This window comes from Artemia sp. Qi Xiang Cuo, chromosome 7, assembly GCF_049724085.1.
Source record: "Artemia sp. Qi Xiang Cuo chromosome 7, ASM4972408v1, whole genome shotgun sequence".
In the NCBI taxonomy this organism is placed as follows: Eukaryota; Metazoa; Arthropoda; class Branchiopoda; order Anostraca; family Artemiidae; genus Artemia; species Artemia sp. Qi Xiang Cuo.
The window spans coordinates 63739823-63760231 of record NC_142800.1 but is presented as its reverse complement, the minus strand read 5'-3'; the positions used below and the strand labels follow the sequence as shown (position 1 = coordinate 63760231).

The window sequence follows — 20409 nt, the reverse complement described above, 5'->3', positions numbered from 1 at the left end:
TGCTCAAAACATCTTGAAAGTTTCACCGTGATACCCTTTTCCATATAATACATCATAAACCGTTTTAATCACATTCATTAACGAGAGCAGCTTAGCGTAGTGGAAGTGCGTTGGGTGTTTGCCCCGGAGATGGATGGACAGAAACTCATCGAACCTCACTGTCTAGCGTTCTTTGGTCAGATTTCGATCCACCGATCTCTGAAGCTGCTCTGAAGATTATTATCAAGAAAACTTCGTCATTGTGATAATGCTCCTTGATCTTTGGTTTGGTTCGTTTAATTTTCAGTTCTCGATAATCCTGGTCTGTTAAATACCTTTGCTTTTCTCTTTTCAAGATGCTTTCTCTGTTTATTGTGTAGCACTGTTTTTCTTAACTTACGTGTAGCTTGCTTGGATGAAACTATATTAATATCATTTTTGTATTATTATGGTCACTTATATAATAATCATGATGTCATGGCGTAATGACATTATTCCATGACATTTTTGTGTCGAAAGATATTCGTAAAATGTTAGATTTTTATCTAAACCTACTTACCTGTCTGGAAAGCTGCCTTGATCATGAAGGAGGCGCTCCCAGGGCGAGGCCTTTCCATTGTACGTCAGATTGGTTGATCCCTGTGATTACCCCAAATGGGGGTAACTCAACAGTGTAATTTTGGTAGTGGTGGCTGCGTTCGCACGGACCCCTGTCCACACATTGAAAAGTGTTTTCATTTTCTCCTCTTTTATATGTCACACATTTTGAAGTTTAAAGGAAAAATTATACAATTTGATCTTGTTCAAGACAATAATGGGACTTGTCAAATTCATCATTGGGCCCTTTTGAAAAGAGTAATTTGTTGATAAGCTTACATGTTTGAAATATCACATTCACATCAGTGAATGTGATTAAAACGGTTTGTGATGTATTATACGGGAAAGTTTTCGATGAATCCCCAATTTTACAGTAAAGAACGAGATCTAGTTATAGCTGTAGCTGCAATCTAATGTAAGTGCGTTCGTCTTTTACCACGGAGATGGATGGATCAAAACCTCATCGAACCTCGCTGGGCCCATGGTCTAGTGTTCTTTGGTTAGGTTTCGATCTACCAACCTCTGAAGCTGCTCTGAAGATATGTATATAGATGTGGATTATACCATTTGTGTCTACATAGAGACTATCTATCTGAAACTTAAATATTTAAAATCAGCATACAAATCCGATTCTTTTGATGTATCTATTGTTATTAAAATTTAGTTTTTTAGAGTTTCGGTTACTATTGAGACGAGTCACTCTTACTATACAGTTCGTTACCATCGAACTGTTTGACGAGAATTGACATAGTGTGTTTCAATTTAGTTCAACATCCTGCTCAAAAATCCCTGAAAGCTTCACTGTGATACCCTTTCTCATATAATACATCGTAAACCGTTTTAATCACATTCACTAACGTGAGCAGCTTAGCGTAGTGGAAGTGCGTTTGGTGTTTGCCCCGGAGATGGATGGATCGAAACATCATCGAAACTCGCTATCTAGTGTTCTTTGGTCAGGTTTCGATCCACTGACCTCTGAAGCTGCTCTGAAGGTTATTGTCAGGAAAACTTCATTATTGTGATAACGCTCCTTGATCCTTTGTTTGGTTCCTTCAATTTCTAATTCTCGATAATCCTGGTCTGTTAAATACCTTTGCTTTTCTCTTTTCAAGATGTTTTCTCTGTTCATTGTGTAGCACTTTTTTTTTTAACTTACGTGTAGCTTGCTTGGACCATATTAATATTATTTTTGTATTATTATGGTCACTTATATAGTAATCATGACGTCATGGCGTAATGATATTATTTCATGACGTTTTTGTGTCGAAAGATAAGTTTCACTGTGATACTATTGAGACGAGACACTCTTACTACACAGTTCGTTACCATCGAACTGTTTGATCAGTATCGACAAAGTGTGTTTCAATTTAGTTCAACATCCTGCTCAAAAATCCCTGAAAGTTTCACCGTGATACCCTTTTCCATATAAAACATCATAATCCGTTTTAATCACATTCATTAACGTGAGCAGCTTAGCGCAGTGGAAGTGCGTTGGGTGTTTGCTCCGGAGATAGATGGATCGAAACCTCATCGAACCTCGTTATCTAGGTGTCTTTGGTTAGGCTTCGATCCACCAACCTCTGAATATGCTCTGAAGATTATTATTAAGAAAATTTCATCATTTGATAATGTTCCTTGATCTTTTCTTTGGCTCCTTTAATTGTCATTTCTCGATAATCCTGGTCTGTTAAATACCTTTGCTTTTCTCTTTTCAAGATGCTATCGCTGTTTTTTGTGTAGTACTGTTTGTTTTTAACTTACGTGTAGCTTGCTTGGATGAAACCATATTAATATCATTTTTGAATTATTATGGTCACTCATATAATAATCATGACGCCATGGCGTAATGATATTATTTCATGACGTTTTTGTGTCGAAAGATATTAGTAAAATGTTAGATTTTTATCTAAACCTACTTACCTGTCTGGAAAACTGCCTTGATCATGAAGGATCATGACCAATCCAACGTACAATGGAAAGGCCACGCCCTGGGAGTGCTTCGCTCCCAGGGCGAGGCCTTTCCGTTGTACGTCGGATTGGTTGACTCCTGTGGTTACCCCAACTGGGGGTAACTCAACAGTGTAATTTTGGTAGTGGTTGCTGTGTTCGCACGAACCCCTGTTCACACATTGAAAAGTGTTTTCATTTTCTCCTCTTTTATATGTCACACATTTTGAAGTTTAAAGGAAAAATTATACAATTTGATATTCAAGACAATAATGGGACTTGTCAAATTCATAATTGGGCCCTTTTGAAAAGAGTAATTTGTTGATAAGCTTACATGTTTGAAATATCACATCCACATCAGTGAATGTGATTAAAACGGTTTGTGATGTATTATACGGGAAATTTTTGATGAATCCAAAATTTTATAGTAAAGAACGAGATCTAGTTGTAGCTGTAGCTGCAATCTAGTGGAAGTGCGTTCGGCGTTTGCCGCGGAGATGGATGGATCGAAACCTCATCGAACCTCGCTGGGCCCATGGTCTAGTTTTCTTTGGTAAAGTTTCGATCTAGGAGCCTCTGAAGCTGCTCCGAAGATTCTTATATAGATGTGGTTTATACCATTTGTGTCTACATAGAGACTATCTATCTGAAACTTAAATATTTTTAATCAGCATACAAATCCGATTCTTTTGATGCATCTATTGCTATTAAAATTCCGTTTTTTAGAGTTTCGGTTACTATTGAGACGAGTCACTCTTACTATACAGTTCGTTACAATCGAAATGTTTGATAAGAATTGACAAAGTGTGTTTCAATTTAGTTCAACATCCTACTCAAAATTCCGTGAAAGTTTCACTGTGATACCCTTTCTCATATAATACATCATAAACCGTTTTAATCACATTCACTAACGTGATGAGCTTAGCGCAGTGGAAGTGCGTTGGGTGTTTGCTCCGGAGATGGATGGATCGGAAGCTCATCGAACCTCGGTGTCTAGTGTTATTTGGTCAGGTTTCGATCCACCGACCTCTGAAGTTGCTCTGAAGATTATTATCAAGAAAACTTCATCATTGTGATAACGCTCCTTGATCCTTTGTTTGGTTCCTTCAATTTCTAATTCTCGATAATCCTGGTCCGTTAAATAACTTTGCTTTTCTCTTTTCAAGATGCTTTCTCTGTTTATTGTGTAGAACTGTTTTTTTTTAACTTACGTGTAAAAATGCGCTAAGCTGCTCACGTTAGTGAATGTGATTAAAACGGTTTATGATGTATTATATGGAAAAGGGTATCACAGTGAAACTTTCAGGGATTTTTGAGCAGGATTTTGAACTAAATTGAAACACACTATGTCAATTCTTATCAAACAGTTCGATGGTAACGAACTGTATAGTAAGAGTAACTCGTCTCAATAGTAACCGAAACTCTAAAAAACGGATTTTTAATATCAGTAGATACATCAAAAGAATCGGATTTGTATGTTGATTTTAAATATTTAAGTTTCAGATAGATAGTCTCTATTTAGACACAAATGGTATAATCCACATCTATATAAGAATCTTCAGAGCAGCTTCATAGGTTGGTAGATCGAAACCTAACCAAAGAACGCTAGACCATGGGCCAAGCGAGATTCGATGAGGTTTCGATCCATCCATCTCCGTGGCAAACGCCGAACGCACTTCCACTAGATTACAGCTACAGCTACAACTAGATCTCGTTCTTTTCTATAAAATTGTGGATTCATCAAAAACTTTCCCATATAATACATCACAAACCTGTTTTAATCACATTCACTGATGTGAATGTGATATTTCAAACATGTAAGCTTATCAGCAAATTACTCTTTTCAAAAGGGCCCAATTATGAATTTGACAAGTCCCATTATTGTCTTGAACATCAAATTGTATACCTTTTCCTTTAAACTTCAAAATGTGTGACATATAAAAGAGGATAAAATAAAAACGCTTTTCAATGTGTGGACAGGGGTCCACGCGAACGCAGCCATCGCTACCAAAATTACACTGTTGAATTGCCCCCATTTGGGTTAATCACAAGGGTCAACCAATTCGACCTACAATGGAAAGGCCTCGCCCTGGCAGCGCCTCCTTCACGATCAAGGCAGCTTTCTAGACAGGTAAGTAGGTTTAGATAAAAATCTAACATTTACTAATATCTTTCGACACATAAACGTCATGATATAATATCATTACGCCATGACGTCATGATTATTATATAAGTGACTATAATAATACAAAAATGATATTAATATTGTTTCATCCAAGCAAGCTACGCGTAAGTTAAAGAAAAAAACAGTACTATACAAAAAACAGAGATAGCATCTTGAAAAGAGAAAAGCTAAGGTATTTAACAGACCAGGATTATCGAGAATTAAAAATTGAACGAGCCAAACCAAAGATCAAGGAGCGTTATCACAATGATGAAGTGTTCTTTATAATAAGCTTCAAAGTAGCTTCAGAGGTCGGTGGATCGAAACCTGACCAAAGAACGCTAGACAGCGAGGTTCGATAAGGTTTCGATCCATCCATCTCTGGGGTAAACACCCAACGCAATTCCACTGCGCTAAGCTGCTCATGTTAGTAAAATTGATTAAAACGGTTTATGATGTATTATATGAGAAAGGGTATCACAGTGAAACTTTCAGGGATTTTTGAGCAGGATGTTGAACTAAATTTAAACACACTATGTCAATTCTTATCAAACAGCTCGATGGTAACGAACTGTATAGTAGGACTGACTCGTCTCAATAGTAACCGAAACTCTAAAAAACGGAATTTTAATGGCAATAGATACATCAAAAGAATCGGATTTGTATGCTGATTTTAAATATTTAAGTTTCAGATAGATAGTCCCCATGTAGACACAAATTGTATAATCCACATCTATATAAGAATCTTCAGAGCAGCTTCCGGGGTTGGTAGATCGAAACCTAACAAAAGAACGCTAGACCGTGGGCCCAGCGAGGTTCGATGAGGTTTCGATCCATCCATCTCCGCGGCAAACGCCGAACGCACTTCCACCAGATTGCAGCTATAGCTACAACTAGATCTCGTTCTTTACTATAAAATTGTGGATTCATCAAAAACTTTCCCGTATAATACATCACATACAAAAGGCACTAGATGTAGTAATTTCCTTTACAATGAGTCATTAAACAGCTTTCTGTGATTTTCCAGTGTATGGGTTACAGTGTTAGCTGAGGAAAAAGAAAAAACCGAAAAAAAAGATGCTGTCGATGCAGAATATTGCAGTTAAAGCAAATTTTCTTGTTTTTCAAGCCAACATATTCTCTTTGTTCTTCAAGCCAAGAGACTGTAAGTTTCCTCTGTAAGAGTTTCGGAAAAGGCGGTTCTGATTGTGTACTTTGCTTTTCCATCTGACACTATTCTTAAGAGTTATGGGTTATTGTATTTCTTAGTATGGAACTTAGTCGTCTCTTACTAAGTTGCAAGCTACCTCTGCAACCCCGATATCTTGTCGAAAGATAATCGTCTATAAATATTGCATTCACTTATTACGTCATATATAATTATAACTTATGATTTTGACGTCATTCATTAAGCTTTTAAATGAAAATGCAGTTTTTTTGTAAAAAATTATGCTATTTTAAAAACTATTTGTCTTTTAATTACAAAAGGCACCAGATATAGCAATTTCCTTTAAAACGAGCGATTAAACAGCTCTTTGTGATTTTCCAGTGCCCAGATAGCTGAGGGGGAAAAAATGAAAAAAAAATGTCGTCGATGCAAAATATCGTAGTTTAAGCCACTTTTCGTGTTTTTTAGGCAAACATATTTTCTTTGTTGTTCAAACCAAGAGACTGTAAGTTTCCTATGTAGGAGTTTAAAACAAGGCGATTCTAATAGTAGTAGAAAGGGGGGTAAAGGTCCCACGACTCACCCCTGCTGCCATCCACAATTTAGTTTAATGCTGACGGGGCTCCTAATATGGGCATAGAGTCCCTAGGGAGAACACCTGGTTAATGGGGTCAATGGCCTACGTTTCCAGGGTCGATGTTGTTGTTGTTGTAAGTGCACGCTCTCAGCGAATGTCAAGGTCGATTTATTTGTTGTTTTGGGCAAGTGCACGCTCTCAGCGAAAATCAAGGTGTCCCAAAATAGGAAACAGTATTTGATGTTGTTGTTGTTTTGTGCACGCTCGACGCGAATGTTATGAGTTTCCAGAAATAGAAAAAAGTTAGATAACGTGTTTCCTTCTCAGCCAATCAGCGAGTCGGATACATATCCCTTCTCAGCCAATCAGAGGCTCGCAAACATATTAGCGACGGAGGATTGCGGAGAATATAAGGAAAGGGTTTTTGCTATAGTTTTATTAGTCTGTGAATAGAATTCAAAGGAGTGAGAAGAAGAACAGTTTTGACTTTACTCATTTGGATATATATTTGTGTGTTGATGGCGAGTGGAATGTTTACCCTCTTAGAAGTTGATAGTAGAGTTGAAGGTAATAATACAAGAGCACCAAACATTGCGGTGGAAATCACAAAAGGATCACGTAATTGTCTGGAATAGGATGCAGTATATTCAAGTTATGTTATATCCTTGAGCAAATTTAAAATGGAGGATCAATTATTTTTCGCCGCTAAAGTTGATATAACACATGTGAATAGACTTCAATATGCTTTAAGTACATTAGTGAAACATATCGAAGACAATAAACTCTATTGCTAATTGTACATGCTCTGTATTATTGATGTTGTTGTAATTATTCAATAAAATTGTTTCGAAATCGAAAATGTTCTCTTTCTTTTCTGGTTAGGTTAGGTTAGGGCTAACAAATCAGGGTCAGTCTAGAGTCAGCAGTCAGAGTGAAAGGATTGAAAAATGAATAAATTTGAGAAAGAGATAATTAGATCAAATCTAGTGTTTATGGAAAAACAATTGATTTTGGATGACGATTTTCTCGAGTTATCTCTTAAACACAGGATATTCTCTTGTCAGGGAACACTTGACAATATAATGAGGAGTGATTCTCTCCCATTAGAATTGTTTATGAAGCTTTTAAAATGTGATTCAAATGCTTATAGTCAATATATTGATATATTAATTGAAACAAAACATGATCATATCGTGGATATACTTTTGAAAACATTACCAATGGATTCAATGTAGATGGCTCCTCCTTCGAAAAAGGTAACGTTACAGAGCTACACCTCTCCCCCATTTCCACTCACTGAATTTATGGAGCAAGGACGATCAGTTTCGCTTTAGTTGTGAGTAAGTTGACACCGGAAACCGAAAAAATGTTCTATACATGTCCATTGTGCATGTACATTCTTGGCAGTTGGACTCCATGTGAGAATTGTACAATTATTGATGACTATAGTGAAAAGTGTAAATTATGTAATCCTTGTAAATTACATAGAGGCTATGCAGTACAAATTAAAGGATGTATTTCTTGTCTTGAAGAGGTGTGTGACTCTCACCCTAGAGGGCACCTGTGCTCCAATTGTCACTATAATAAATGTGATCATTGGGAGAATACTTACCCCGCTATGATTGGAAAGAATCCCAAACGTGATTTTAGTTTATTTATACGAGATTGGTATCATCGTGGATTTAAATTATTCTGGGAAGAGTAATCTGGTCTACGATTCAACTGTTGGGGTAACAAGACAATTTGGTTTCTACGTCATCGTTGTGATGACACTGCCTACTATGACTATACACCTAGTGATTTTTATTTGGCAGTTACCGAATGTGATTCACCATTTGAAAACACTGTATGTGATATTGCTTCAAATAGACAGATTGAAACTCGTGAATTTCATAATATGAATGCAAATAGTATCATTGACTACACAAAGAGATATGACAAGAGTAAAGTTACATTGTACTGTAGAAAATGTGACCCTGACTTTGCAGTCAATCAAGATCAATATACAGTGAATCCAAATGATTTACCAGCATTTGTGGTTCACGACAGTTGCCTATACATCGAAGAAGAAGAAGAAATCTAAAGTGAAGATTTAAAGATATTGTTGTATATATATATATGCATTTATTAATAAACAAATTCACAAACATTTTTTAAGCACTTTACTCTTAGGGCACTGAAATCAACATTGTATAGGTCTGAGAGGATATATTTCACTATAAAGTCCTTCAGACATGGATTGTCAACATAAATGTGGAGAAACTGCTTGTAAGTATATACGTGACATAGGAACACAAAATATAGCAGTGCATGGACAGCTTTTAGTCGTTAGATCATGCACCCTCTTCCGATTTTGAATAATATTTTTCCCACTGCTCTCAATATAGTTGCTGATGTGAGGCGTGTAGAATGTATAGGGTAGACCCAGAGGATCAAAAAATTCAATCGTCTTCATTGTTTGAAAGATTCACAGCCAATGACCCGTCAGCACAGTCGACGGACTGCTATTAACAATAATTAAGGTATTGTTGACACTTTGAATTTTTCCAAGAAAGTCCGAGGGCAGACAATAGGATTTGTACTGGGACATGTAGGGATCCATATTAAATACATTGATTATTTGACTGGTGTTCATGGAGCTAAGTCTAGTAGAACACTGCCTTCGGGAGTAATTTTCAAATAGGTGTCATATTGGTTTATTGAGATTAGTGCAATGCTCTCAGCCAACGGATTGGTAAATGAATACTCTAAACGCAAACTCTTCGTACTTACTAGACTCATATCCTGCGTGCCAGAAAAATCCAAAGCAATGATACCGTGTCTTTTAGAAAACATATCTTCGGTTATACCATTTTCAAATAGTTGTGAATCATGATCTAGGGTTTGCATTGTCAGCTCAAACAATGTTCTATAGGATTTATCAAAGGATAGATTGTAGAGGGGGATGCCATTTACTTTGCACACAAGAGATGGAAGTCCAAACATCTCGAATTCATGTGGGCATTCAGTCCATGATCCTATTGCACTGGCGCTTTTTACAAATGCCAAAGCGAGTTTTGACGGAATTTCACCATTGATAAAGGATGAACCGGTGAAGGTGCATGAGCCCATTGCAATATGACGTTGATTGGTGATTGTATGAGGAACAAGTAGTTTAATATTATTTCCATTGGCTCTCAGTTTTTCCACTGCCAAATCAACAGAACTCATGACCTGTTGTTTGCGTACATGAAGTATTGCCGAGGTGAGGGAGAGACTTACATCAGGATTGACAGCAAGTTCTTTTCTCAATATGAAATTGGATGGTGCAAGCGTCAGTTTTATATCCACTTTAACATTGGGTGGCAACCATTGGGGTATATTAAATATTTCATGATATATTTTTCCAACTAGATGTAATTCACTAGTTGTAGCATTTTTAAGTGCATCTGTACTATCAGTTTTAGTAATATATTAATATCCATTGGAGGTGCCTCTCAATTCCTTATATGACTTGGGTGTCATCAACATCAATTGCATATAGCTTGTATAATTTGAAAGATTGTTGCTTGTGCTCACCAGCGTGCCATTGATGTAGACACTGATTTGACGAAATAAATTGTGTAATATACAATTTTCATAGGATATTCCATCGCCCCGAATTGGCATTGTATTATCGGATTTCCGGACTTTAATTTGCAAATCTATAAATGTTGAAGACATGTCCATAAAGTAGTCTTCATTGTAATAAATTTGAAAGTGGATATTATCGGAGAGGGGTTGTTGTGGATAAAATTGTTCATAGTATCCATGCTTGACACTCACATCAACATTTACAGCATTGAATAGATTCAATGAGGCGGTGACTGAAGGTTGAGAATCCTTATGCGGTAGGTAGGACATCTTAGGAGAAGAAATCTAGTTTCGATCTAACAATTTTCTTCCTGGGGCTTCTTCTTCTGTTTACAGCACGTTTCGGCTTTTTCCTTCTTTTCTTTGACAAGAGGGACGATGTCTTTCATTTCCGACCTGAGTGGAGACTGATGAGTGATGCAGTGTTTCTCGACCTTTTTAAACCTTTACCATTTTGTTTTAATCTCTCGCCAAGTGTTCGCGCACTGGACCTAAGATTTTCCGTAGCACTTTTTTCAAAATCCTTGCTAGAGCCCCAATCGTATAGTAAAGAGGATGCAAAATCTGTCGCAGCCGGTACAAGATATTTTCTAGCCAGTGGTAGTGAAGAGTGAAAGAGCTTAGCAAACCAACTGCCAAGACCATAGCCAGACATTGACGAGCGACCTTTGTAATAGTCCATTCCATTGCCATGTTGTCTTGGGGCAAGAGTATTAACATAGCAGTCAATATCAGGACAAATCAATACCACTTTTTTATTAGATAACTTGTTGAAGGATGGGATGAAAATGGCATGTTATCACAGCCAAACCTTTTGAAATTGCTATGGGATCACCCAATTCAGTTCTTAGTGTTAACTGACAGAGTTCCAAATAGGAAGTGTTTACGGGAATATACTGAAGATGCTTTATATTGTAGTGGTGAATATGTTCTTGATTGGTTTTTCGTTCAAGAACTCGTAGGAGGGGAACATTTGAATTACCAACCCGAGATGTTTCCACAAATGAAGCGTAGAAAAATATACAAGTGTCCGTGGAGAAGGCAGGCGAGTAGTCAGCAAAAATGAAGTTAGTGTTTCCGGCACTTTTACCATTGATTATATTGAGCTTAAAGCCAAGAACTTCCTTTAGATTATCATTGAGAATAACCTTTTCACTGACAATAGGTGAACTAATGTAGATCTTACCCTCCTCCTTTGAATAGTTGAAATGAAAAGCTCCTTTTTTACGATCGGAAATTCTTTTATTAATAGAACGACATAAATCGTGCATACAGGTGAGTTCCTCGTAGGGTAATTCAATATATGGATAATCCATCCAATTGATTTTTTGAATTTGTTCTTGATCACTTGAGGATGGTGGTGGCGGCCAATCATAGGGTCTAATTTTTTTTCATATTTACGATCCTTTCTCAGGATGCCGTAGGTATTTTTGAGAATACAGTCGACAAGAGCCATTTCATACTTTCCGTCATCGAATTTGATGGTGGGGGAGAGTTACGTCCTAAAATCACTTGTTCTATTCAAGTCAATGTAGAGAGGATCAGAAACATTGGAAATAAAAGTCACAAAAAAATCATTAGGCATTGTTAATATCTTCAGCCCTGACCCAAGAACCAAAATCAGAATTATATCCTAGGCAGCGAACAAGCGACTGTTTCTGGCCCCTACGAGTACGACTCTTTAATATCTTTTCAATTTGATAAATTTCACTAGTGTTTCTAACCTTTTGCAGTTCATATTCATAAAAACCGCCGAGAATCTCATCATCTTTAACGTCTCGCAGTCGATATGTCGTGGGTTCAGTGTCTAGTATTTTGGACACTTTAAAAAGTTCGGTGCTCCATAAAAAATTCCCCTTTTCAAAAATATTGGTGGTTCTTTTAATTCGAACAGTATCACCAACATTGAATTTCTTCTTCACATTTTTTTTCATTGGAATATTGCTTTATAAAAGTATAATATGTATTTTCATTGCAGTGAACATCCCGAGGGCTTGAGTTGGACAGAGACCAATGAGGTCGATGGTTGTATATCTGCATGATTTTATCTAAATCATGAATAAAAGCCGGTGTATTTTTCAGTGTACAATATCTTGAAATTAATAGAAAAATCGTTCTTATTATTCGTTCAGCCAATACAACCTTTATCGGGCTGTGACTATGATAAAGTGTTGTATTATATTTCAATAGAACCTTTTGCACATGGGAATTAACAAATTCACTGCCACGATCCGATTGAATTTTTCTATACGAATCCTTTTCGAGAATAATTTTAATAATACGAGCAAATTCAACACCTTTCTTCGATCGCAGTGGAATGGCATAGGCATAACGACTAAAGACACTGATTGCCACCAGAATATATTTGTAGGGTGCTTTGTGACGCTATTGAATTGTGTCTAAAATTAAAAGATCCGTTTGCATTATATGCAGAGGGAAAAAGCTTTAGTTTATCGATATTGTTTGCTGCGAAGCCTGTGATTCCGAAGCAGTGTGTAACTCGGTTCATTCTCTAGATACTCTTTTGCTTTTTTCAATGTGAAGCCGGAGACAGCCTTAGAAAGCGTTTTGGGAGAACTTAAACTTCCCGCTTCACCAATATTTTCATAGACACCTTTCAGAACTTCATCCATTTTGAACGCAAACATGTAGTGTAATGACCACTCCCGTTTTGCATACTGCAGGATGAATCAATTCGTCTTCGCTTATGACCAACAGACAGTGGTATTGTAAAATCAGTAGTGCTAGTATTTTCAAATATTGAATCTTCTTCTTTTTTAAATAACGTTGGTGCTGGTGTTGGAGGAGGACAATATTCTCTTAGGTTCTTAAAAATTTACTTATTGCCAATAAGACTTTTGGGGAAGTATGATACACTTAAAAAGGTGTATAGATTATCGTCAAAGGATAAAAGTCCTTTACCATTCGTCACCATATCACAAATTAAATCAACTAGATTGTAACTTTTTCCCTGAATTATAATTCGTTTCCCTGTGCTGTCGACTTGAACTTGATGTTCATCAGTTTCCAGTAAGAGATATGATAACACTCCTTTATTCTGTTAACAATAAGTCACTGGAAATAGGTTTCCAGTTTTTCATACACTTGAATTCAAGTCCTTCTCCTTTGAATCTGCTGCTGAATCTTCAGGAGGTGTTTCCTGTTTAGAGGGATCGGTGGCGACGGCGATGGTGGGTCTCTCACGATAAGGTTTATGTTTGTCCACATGTCGCAATGCATCTTGAAGTAAAAGCAGTTTTTTGTCATCGGCAATATTCTCATCATTAATGAATTTGCTTAGATTGTATTCAAAATGTTCGACGGGCGAGAGGACAAGTTCAAATGGTGTCAATTTATAGGGTTTTGCCATTCTCTAGAGAAAACTGTTTACAAGTCCAGCAATTATTGGAAGTAAAAGTGTGAAAAAGCTACCGCCTGCTTGAAGGAGTCGTTTTCTTTTAAAAATTTTTCCCTTGTTTTTACAAGCCTAGGCACGTACTGTGGAACGATGTTGCTTTGCCTGTTGTCTAACACCTTCTGACAGTTGAACATTGCCCTCGGTTAAATTTAAACAAAGTTAAGATATTAGATTAATAAAATCATTGTCAACCCCATCTTTGAGTATGGCCTTCCTAAGCAAGGGTTTTGAAGTGCTTAAAACGGAAAATAAATGCCGTTGTTCGTGTAGTTTCTTCAGTGTCATAATGGCAACTAATAGCTTTTTATACTGTTCACTGGAAGATATACTGTAATTTCATTGTTAAAAATGTTGGTGACTACACGTACGTCCTTGGGCCTGCTCTGATTAAGATCCAGCAAAATGTAACCGTAGGGTTTTCTAGTCGCCTGAGTGTACGCTGACAACAGAAATTTAGGGGCGCCGGAGTATATCTGTTTATTGAGAGTTATGGGCGAGCTAGAATCACGAACAACTCGATAGCTAATATAGATAGTGCTATTCAAAGCAAGGGTTCGCATAAATTTGCTCTGATGAAACAGATTGTGTAGAACTAGGGTTATGGAAATGTACTCATAGTGGGAGCGAGTAGTGAACAGTTGTAGCATTTCCTGTGAGAACTGTTCAATGGATTCAGCCAAATCATCAATAATCAGCCACGAGTTCGATTCAATACTATTGAAAACATCAAGTCCCCGTATGAATTGTATTGGTATGGTTGCGGCAATAGCTTTTATTTGATCATAGGACTCCTGCCAAATACTATAGCAATAGTAGATTTTTTTCGGTTTTTCCAAAAACATTTTATCGCAATTTTGGATTATTTTAGTTAAAAGTGTTGTTTTCCCTGACATTGAGGGCCCACGCAGAAACAACCTGAAGGGTCTTTTAAATTTTTACATGTTGCTGCTGCTGTTGACAACAGTCGGACTACATCTAACTGTAAGTCATACGTGTCCAATGAATAAGTAGTAGTAGCAATAATTTTCCCATAGATCTATCTAGTACTGGTTAACAACAAAAAAACAATATTTCATGGCAGCATTTATTTCGACAACATGAAAACAAATATTTGTTCAACATGAACTGCAACGATATGAATAACACTTGTTCAACAAGAACAACAACAATATTTCATGACAGCATTTATTTCGACAACATGAAAACTCTATTTGTTCAACATGAACAACAACATAGGAATAACACTTTATGTTCAACAAGAACCTGACAATATTTCATGGCAGTATTTATTTCGACAACATTAAAACTCTATTTGTTCAACATTAAAAATGATAAAAATGACACTTATTGTCTTTAAACACTTTTTGTCCATCAACATGAACAACACTTATTGTCTTTAAACACTTTGTCCATCAACAACAACACATTATTTACATTAGTAGCAAACACACTCTTTTCTGTACAAAAAATGAGCACTTGAGAACAACAGAAAACACATGGAACATGAACTAGCACAGTTGAACATTACAGTGAATTTAAAGGTGGGCCCCCCCCCACCCCCAGGGGCGCGGAGCCGAAGGCCGGCCGCAGGCGGGACCCCCCACCCCCGGGAGCTGCGAGCGGGACCCCCACCCCCGAAAGCGACCGCGGGAAGGACCCCCCACCTCCCGGGACCCGCGGGGGAAAAACAGTACAATAGTTGTCGTCACTGCTCCAGGTTAGGTTGAGGTTGGGTTAGTTAGATTAGTTAATTTATGAACAGGTTGAGTGGTGGTGGTTAGTTGGTTAGTTGATTAGTCAGATTAGGTTAATTTATCCAGACCAAGTTGATTGCGATAGTCTATGCATTCAACCCGGTCTGAAATACGGTAGTGGCCATGAGGCAGGACACTCACACCATTCTCGAACACATAGATTTTGTCAGATATACATGACATTGCATTCTTTTCCACTCTCACAGTATAATTTCTATACTGTAGAGAGCGAATTGCAAGCACTTGTGCTCTCGACACTAGGCTACTTTCTACACAGTCTCTGTACACGCTCATGTTGAAATTGCTCTTTACAAAATGTGTAGGCACCCATTTACACGCCTGCTTTCCATCACCGTTTTGTATTTTAATGCAATAAACTTTGGGACCCGGGACAGCTTCCCTGGATATCAAATAACTCCCCTTGTCTGATTTTAACCTTAAAAGTTGGTTAGGAGTTTGATATTTCACCAACTCTGGGTAGAGTGATGGATTCCAGTTGGTGAAATCCATCCGCGAGCTCATGTGTTCCCCCTTTTCTAAATCACCCAATAAATCTTCGGTCCCATTTACCTTTAGCAGCAGAGAATCTGTATCCCCATGGTAAAGTTGAACCTCCCCCTCCCGTGGCCAGTGCACCTTGCTCAAATTGTAAAAGAACGACAACATGAGCTTTTTGGAAATTTTCAGTACTGAACTGCCACCTCCTATATTCTTGTTCAGTACCACATTTCGCTTTCGCCTGTGTAGAAGAACCATGCCAGTCTCTATGCTCGTGAACGATGTAAAATTGGGATCGGCAATAATTCGTACACACTCTAGAGGGTCAGTCATGACGTCACAGCGAGATCTGTTACGTCCGCTTTCACACATTTTGCCACACGCTGACTTTAGAATGAGTTTATACATTTCGTTTTCCACCTTTGAGTTTGCCATAGAGCGTTTATCCACAGAAGTATCGATAAACGTTTTTAAGTATGGTCTCTGATTGAACTGCAGGACCCTGGGTATTTTGGTGATTTTGAAACCATTGTTTACTATCCAGTGCAAAAGCACATGGTGAACAACGATATTCTCCTTAGGGTCCAAATCAGCAATCAGTTTCTGTTTAGAGGGAGTCCAGTGCATCCCCATATCCTCAACCACTGATCTATTGTAGGGGCTCAGAGAGTCCCTGCTCACGGGTCGATTGATACAGGGAAAAACAAAATTTTTTACTGAGTCGTGAAGCGCCAGCGGAATGTGACCATCAATTTCAAAGAACCATCCTTGTGGCCCATTGTCCTCGACGGTGGTAATGTCGGGGAGCTAACAAGGATTCTCAAGCCATTGATATTTACCACATGGCAAATATTAGTGGGACATTGCCGAGGGGTACTATGAGTTCAGGTCCAAGAAAACTGCATTTGACTTTACACCGGTGTTATTTTGTCCGCTCGGATCGGTTGACAAGACGCGGTCCCCATGAAAAACATACCCTCCTCTGATTGAATACTCTACAAAAAGGTGCTGATCTACATCGGTGATTAGGCCTATTTCCTCCCTACTAATTTTTAAAATCAAATCAATCACTACATGGGGTGTGGAAAAATAGTAGCCTATATCTAACCCGAACTCTGAATAGATTTGGTCTGTGTTCTTACAGACTATATCCAACAGAGTTAGAACGTCACTGGCCAAGTACAGTCTACAATAATCCCACCCATTTTTACAATTCCCCTTAGCCCACACCTTCTTGGCAAATTCATACTCCTCGGCTGTGCATTCACTGCTGGTCAGTGACTTGTAAAAAGCTTCAATTGGAGGTAGTTTCACCTCGCTTAAGCGAGCGCCAGAACAGTAATAATCATATGCGTATATACCTTTGCAGGTCAACAGATCATACATTTCACTGTCCGGAAAGTGCTGTTTAAGCAATGGAAAGCTATCAAAATTGTCACTTTTCTGCACTTGAATCAGTTGAGTCAATGCCTTGGGAAAAAAACTAACAGAATCTAAAAACCTGATTTTATTCCAACACGTATGCCCATTATCCACTGCCTGCCATTTCAGCTCGAGAAGCAATAACTTCTCGGCGGATTTTGGAATAATGTTATAGGTAAATGAACTGTTTACCCATGGACTGTCTACTCCCCCTCCCTCCCTATGCAAACGTGCCAAAGCCGGTAAAATAAATTTTAAGTCGTAATTTGAGTTGTGAATAAAAACAGGGATAAAAAACTGTTGGCTAACATTTAAGTTACACGATTGATGCGCAACCCCTCTAAAATTACTACCCCCAGAGGATATTTCCTGCCACAAGTGATTATGATCTCTGACTTTCGCCCTCCCACCACCACCACCTGTTTTCCCTTTAGTGCCCTTAGCCCCCTCTACAAACTCCCCCTTACAAACCCAACATATTTTTTGTTCTTTAATCGTGAGACGATCCTCTGCAGACAAAACCATTGGGTAATGGGTATTTCTCAAACGAGAAATAGCACCATTAGCCGTGCCAATTAGTTTAGTCAGTGCCTTGACCATACACTCGTTCTCATTCAATGTTTCTACTATTTCTAACAACCGCATGGTGTTAGAACTGTCTCTTTGCGCGTGAGCATAGGACACTGCAATAGCCTGATGTTCTTTGACTCGATTTGGAAATCGGGGATCGTTCACCTCCACCAGCTTAGCTTCACAGTCTAAAGATATTTGTTGCACTGGAGGAGGGTGCTCTGGAAATTTTTAAAGCGTAAAATGGCCCTATCCCCTGAAACCGTTTCCACTCTCTGGTAACCATGTCGGCTACAATGCCTCATGTGATTTTGCAACTTTAATTCAGTCCAAAATCTAGAGAGGCATTTCGGACAGTAGAAACAGGTCCCCATATTCTTACCCTCCCCCAGAACTCTACTGATGTCTGTGATAGGATTAAAATGGCCAATTGCATTCGGTTCACTAGGTGGTGTGTATAACAACCAAACCCAGTGTCTGACGAAATCAATTGACGGGCCCCTTACAGGGAAGACCACCCCCTTCTTTTTTAAACGAACCCTATCTTCACATTCAGTTTCATACTGAACCACAGTAACGCCGATATTTAAGTGGGCATTAGCCCTTTCAAAAATATCAATGGATCGTAGCGTTATTGAGTATTTTCCTTCTAAACAAGAGAAATCTACAATGGGGAAATTGGACCCTTCCTTCCTATGTACAGCTCAATTGTCTAAATTCGTCTTGGTAGCGTCATCTGCTAGAAGCTGAAATGCTGATGTGAGGAAAGCATACCTGAAACATTTTTGACCTGTTTCAAAACATATCTTCTGGACACCACGACAACCTACTAAAGCTGGATTATAATTTAAAACTGTATCCCTTTCATGCCCACCTGCCCCCCACTCTTAAAATAAAATCTTTCTTAAATTTACAAATATTTACACTTAAATTTTCAATAAATAAAACTACAGACCCACTACCGTTTTCGTTAAAGTTCTCAAGATGCGCTATAATTTGACCTACCCAATCCATGAAAACACCCTCAAAATTTTTTAAATTTGAATAAACCAAACGCATCTCGGAATGTATATAATGGTGATAAACTTCGCTTTTCCCCTCATTTAAATAGAATACCTTTAAAACAATAGAAACCTTAATTGAATCCCTCCCCCACAATTGAATTTGGTTCTCCAGTAACGCAAGAATTTTATCTACATAGACATGCACAATTTCTACGGGATCAAACACAAATTTTCCCCCCATTAGTGAATTAAAAGGGTCCCCAAAAGTCGCAGTGTAGACAACTATTGCAATTAAAATTGTGTTGGACAATTGAAAATCTGGAATAGTTGTTCCCTCCTCCCCCGCGGGGATATCACCCCCTCCTCCAAGTTGTTCAACAATATCTGGGGTATACGAATGCTCCACTTCAGTTGTTTGAAGTGGAAGTAGGTAATCAGTGGGGGATAGAGGAGGGTTCCCTGTAAAATCCTCTAAAATTTGTATGGTGTTTGGACTTAGCAATGGCAAGTCCCCCTTTGAACTAGGAACATTACCTTGCTCAACTGTGCTAGGATCTACATTTAAAAATTTTTCTATAAACTCATCAATATTATCAGGTATTTCATCGGAATTAACAAAACCACTCCATGGTGAATTGCTCTGTAAGTCCATCAATGCGTCCTCTCCTTCACCATCTGATGAGGACGATGGTGACATTGAATAAGGGACCAATGGTCGTCCAACCAATAAATGAAAAAAATAGATTATTTTCAAAGTGTTCAAATCATCCCTACTGTTTTTAAAAATTTGGATTATTATTTAAAGTCAGCGCTTAGTAGTAGTAGTAGTAGTATGCACATAGTAGCATTTGGTTAATTCAACTGAAAGTTCCAAAATATCAAACTTAATATAAGATATTTACAATCTAAAACGCCGCTTTACATAGAATTGACAATTTGATTTTGTTCAAACAACCCCACCCCCCATCAATTTACAATATTTAATGCTCCCCCCTCCGAGCCGGTCATCGCGGCGCTTTCCCGCAGAACTTCCCGCGGCGCTTCTCGGGCCCACCGGCGCTTCCCGGCTGCTACAATGAAAAAAGCTATCTTTTTCTCAGCGAATTCCCGGCCCCATACCCGTTCACCAACGCGTGAAGAAACAGTTTTTTCGTTGTTTTTTTTTCGCGGCACTTTTCGGGCCCGCAGCGCTTCCCGCAGCGCTTCTCGGGCGCTCCCCGACCCCCCACCGCGTGGCTCCCAGCCCCTTTACATAATGTTCAAAAGTTGAAATATTCGCTTATACGGCATAAGTCACTATTTCTCTCTAATTCCCAGTTCTACAGGTTCGGTGAACTCCTCGCTAGCTCCCAATTATTGTAAGCCACCGCGCGAGTGTTCCGATTTCCAAGACTGAACTTCAACAGCTAGGAAAATACACAATTAAATGCCGGGATCCGTTAACTCAGTATATTGTCAACAATGTTTCCCCTCGCTAAAATCTTGGCAAGGGTTTGTAAGATTGAAAGCTATTTTAAAAATATTCAGTGCAAATTAGAACGCCGATATGTGACAGATAGATAAGTGGGAATAATCTCTGTTCTTCTTCTCTTAAAACTAGATAATATTCAATTGTGAATGGAATAGCATTCACAGAGTTTCAAAGGCGGTGAGCATTAATTGAATAGAAATTACCCATGAAAAATATTCGCTTATGAAA

The 20409-nt window shown here is 38.3% G+C and overlaps 2 non-coding genes across 2 annotated transcripts; one reads left to right on the top strand and one right to left on the bottom strand.

Annotated features, from left to right (window-relative positions):
* Positions 1–530: 530 nt before the first annotated feature.
* On the top strand, positions 531–692 carry LOC148950568 (U1 spliceosomal RNA). Its single transcript, XR_016142036.1, has one exon. It is a non-coding gene; the product is annotated as a U1 spliceosomal RNA (small nuclear RNA).
* A 3808-nt stretch (positions 693–4500) lies between these two features.
* LOC148950567 (U1 spliceosomal RNA) lies at positions 4501–4662 on the bottom strand. Its single transcript, XR_016142052.1, has one exon. It is a non-coding gene; the product is annotated as a U1 spliceosomal RNA (small nuclear RNA).
* Positions 4663–20409: the final 15747 nt, after the last annotated feature.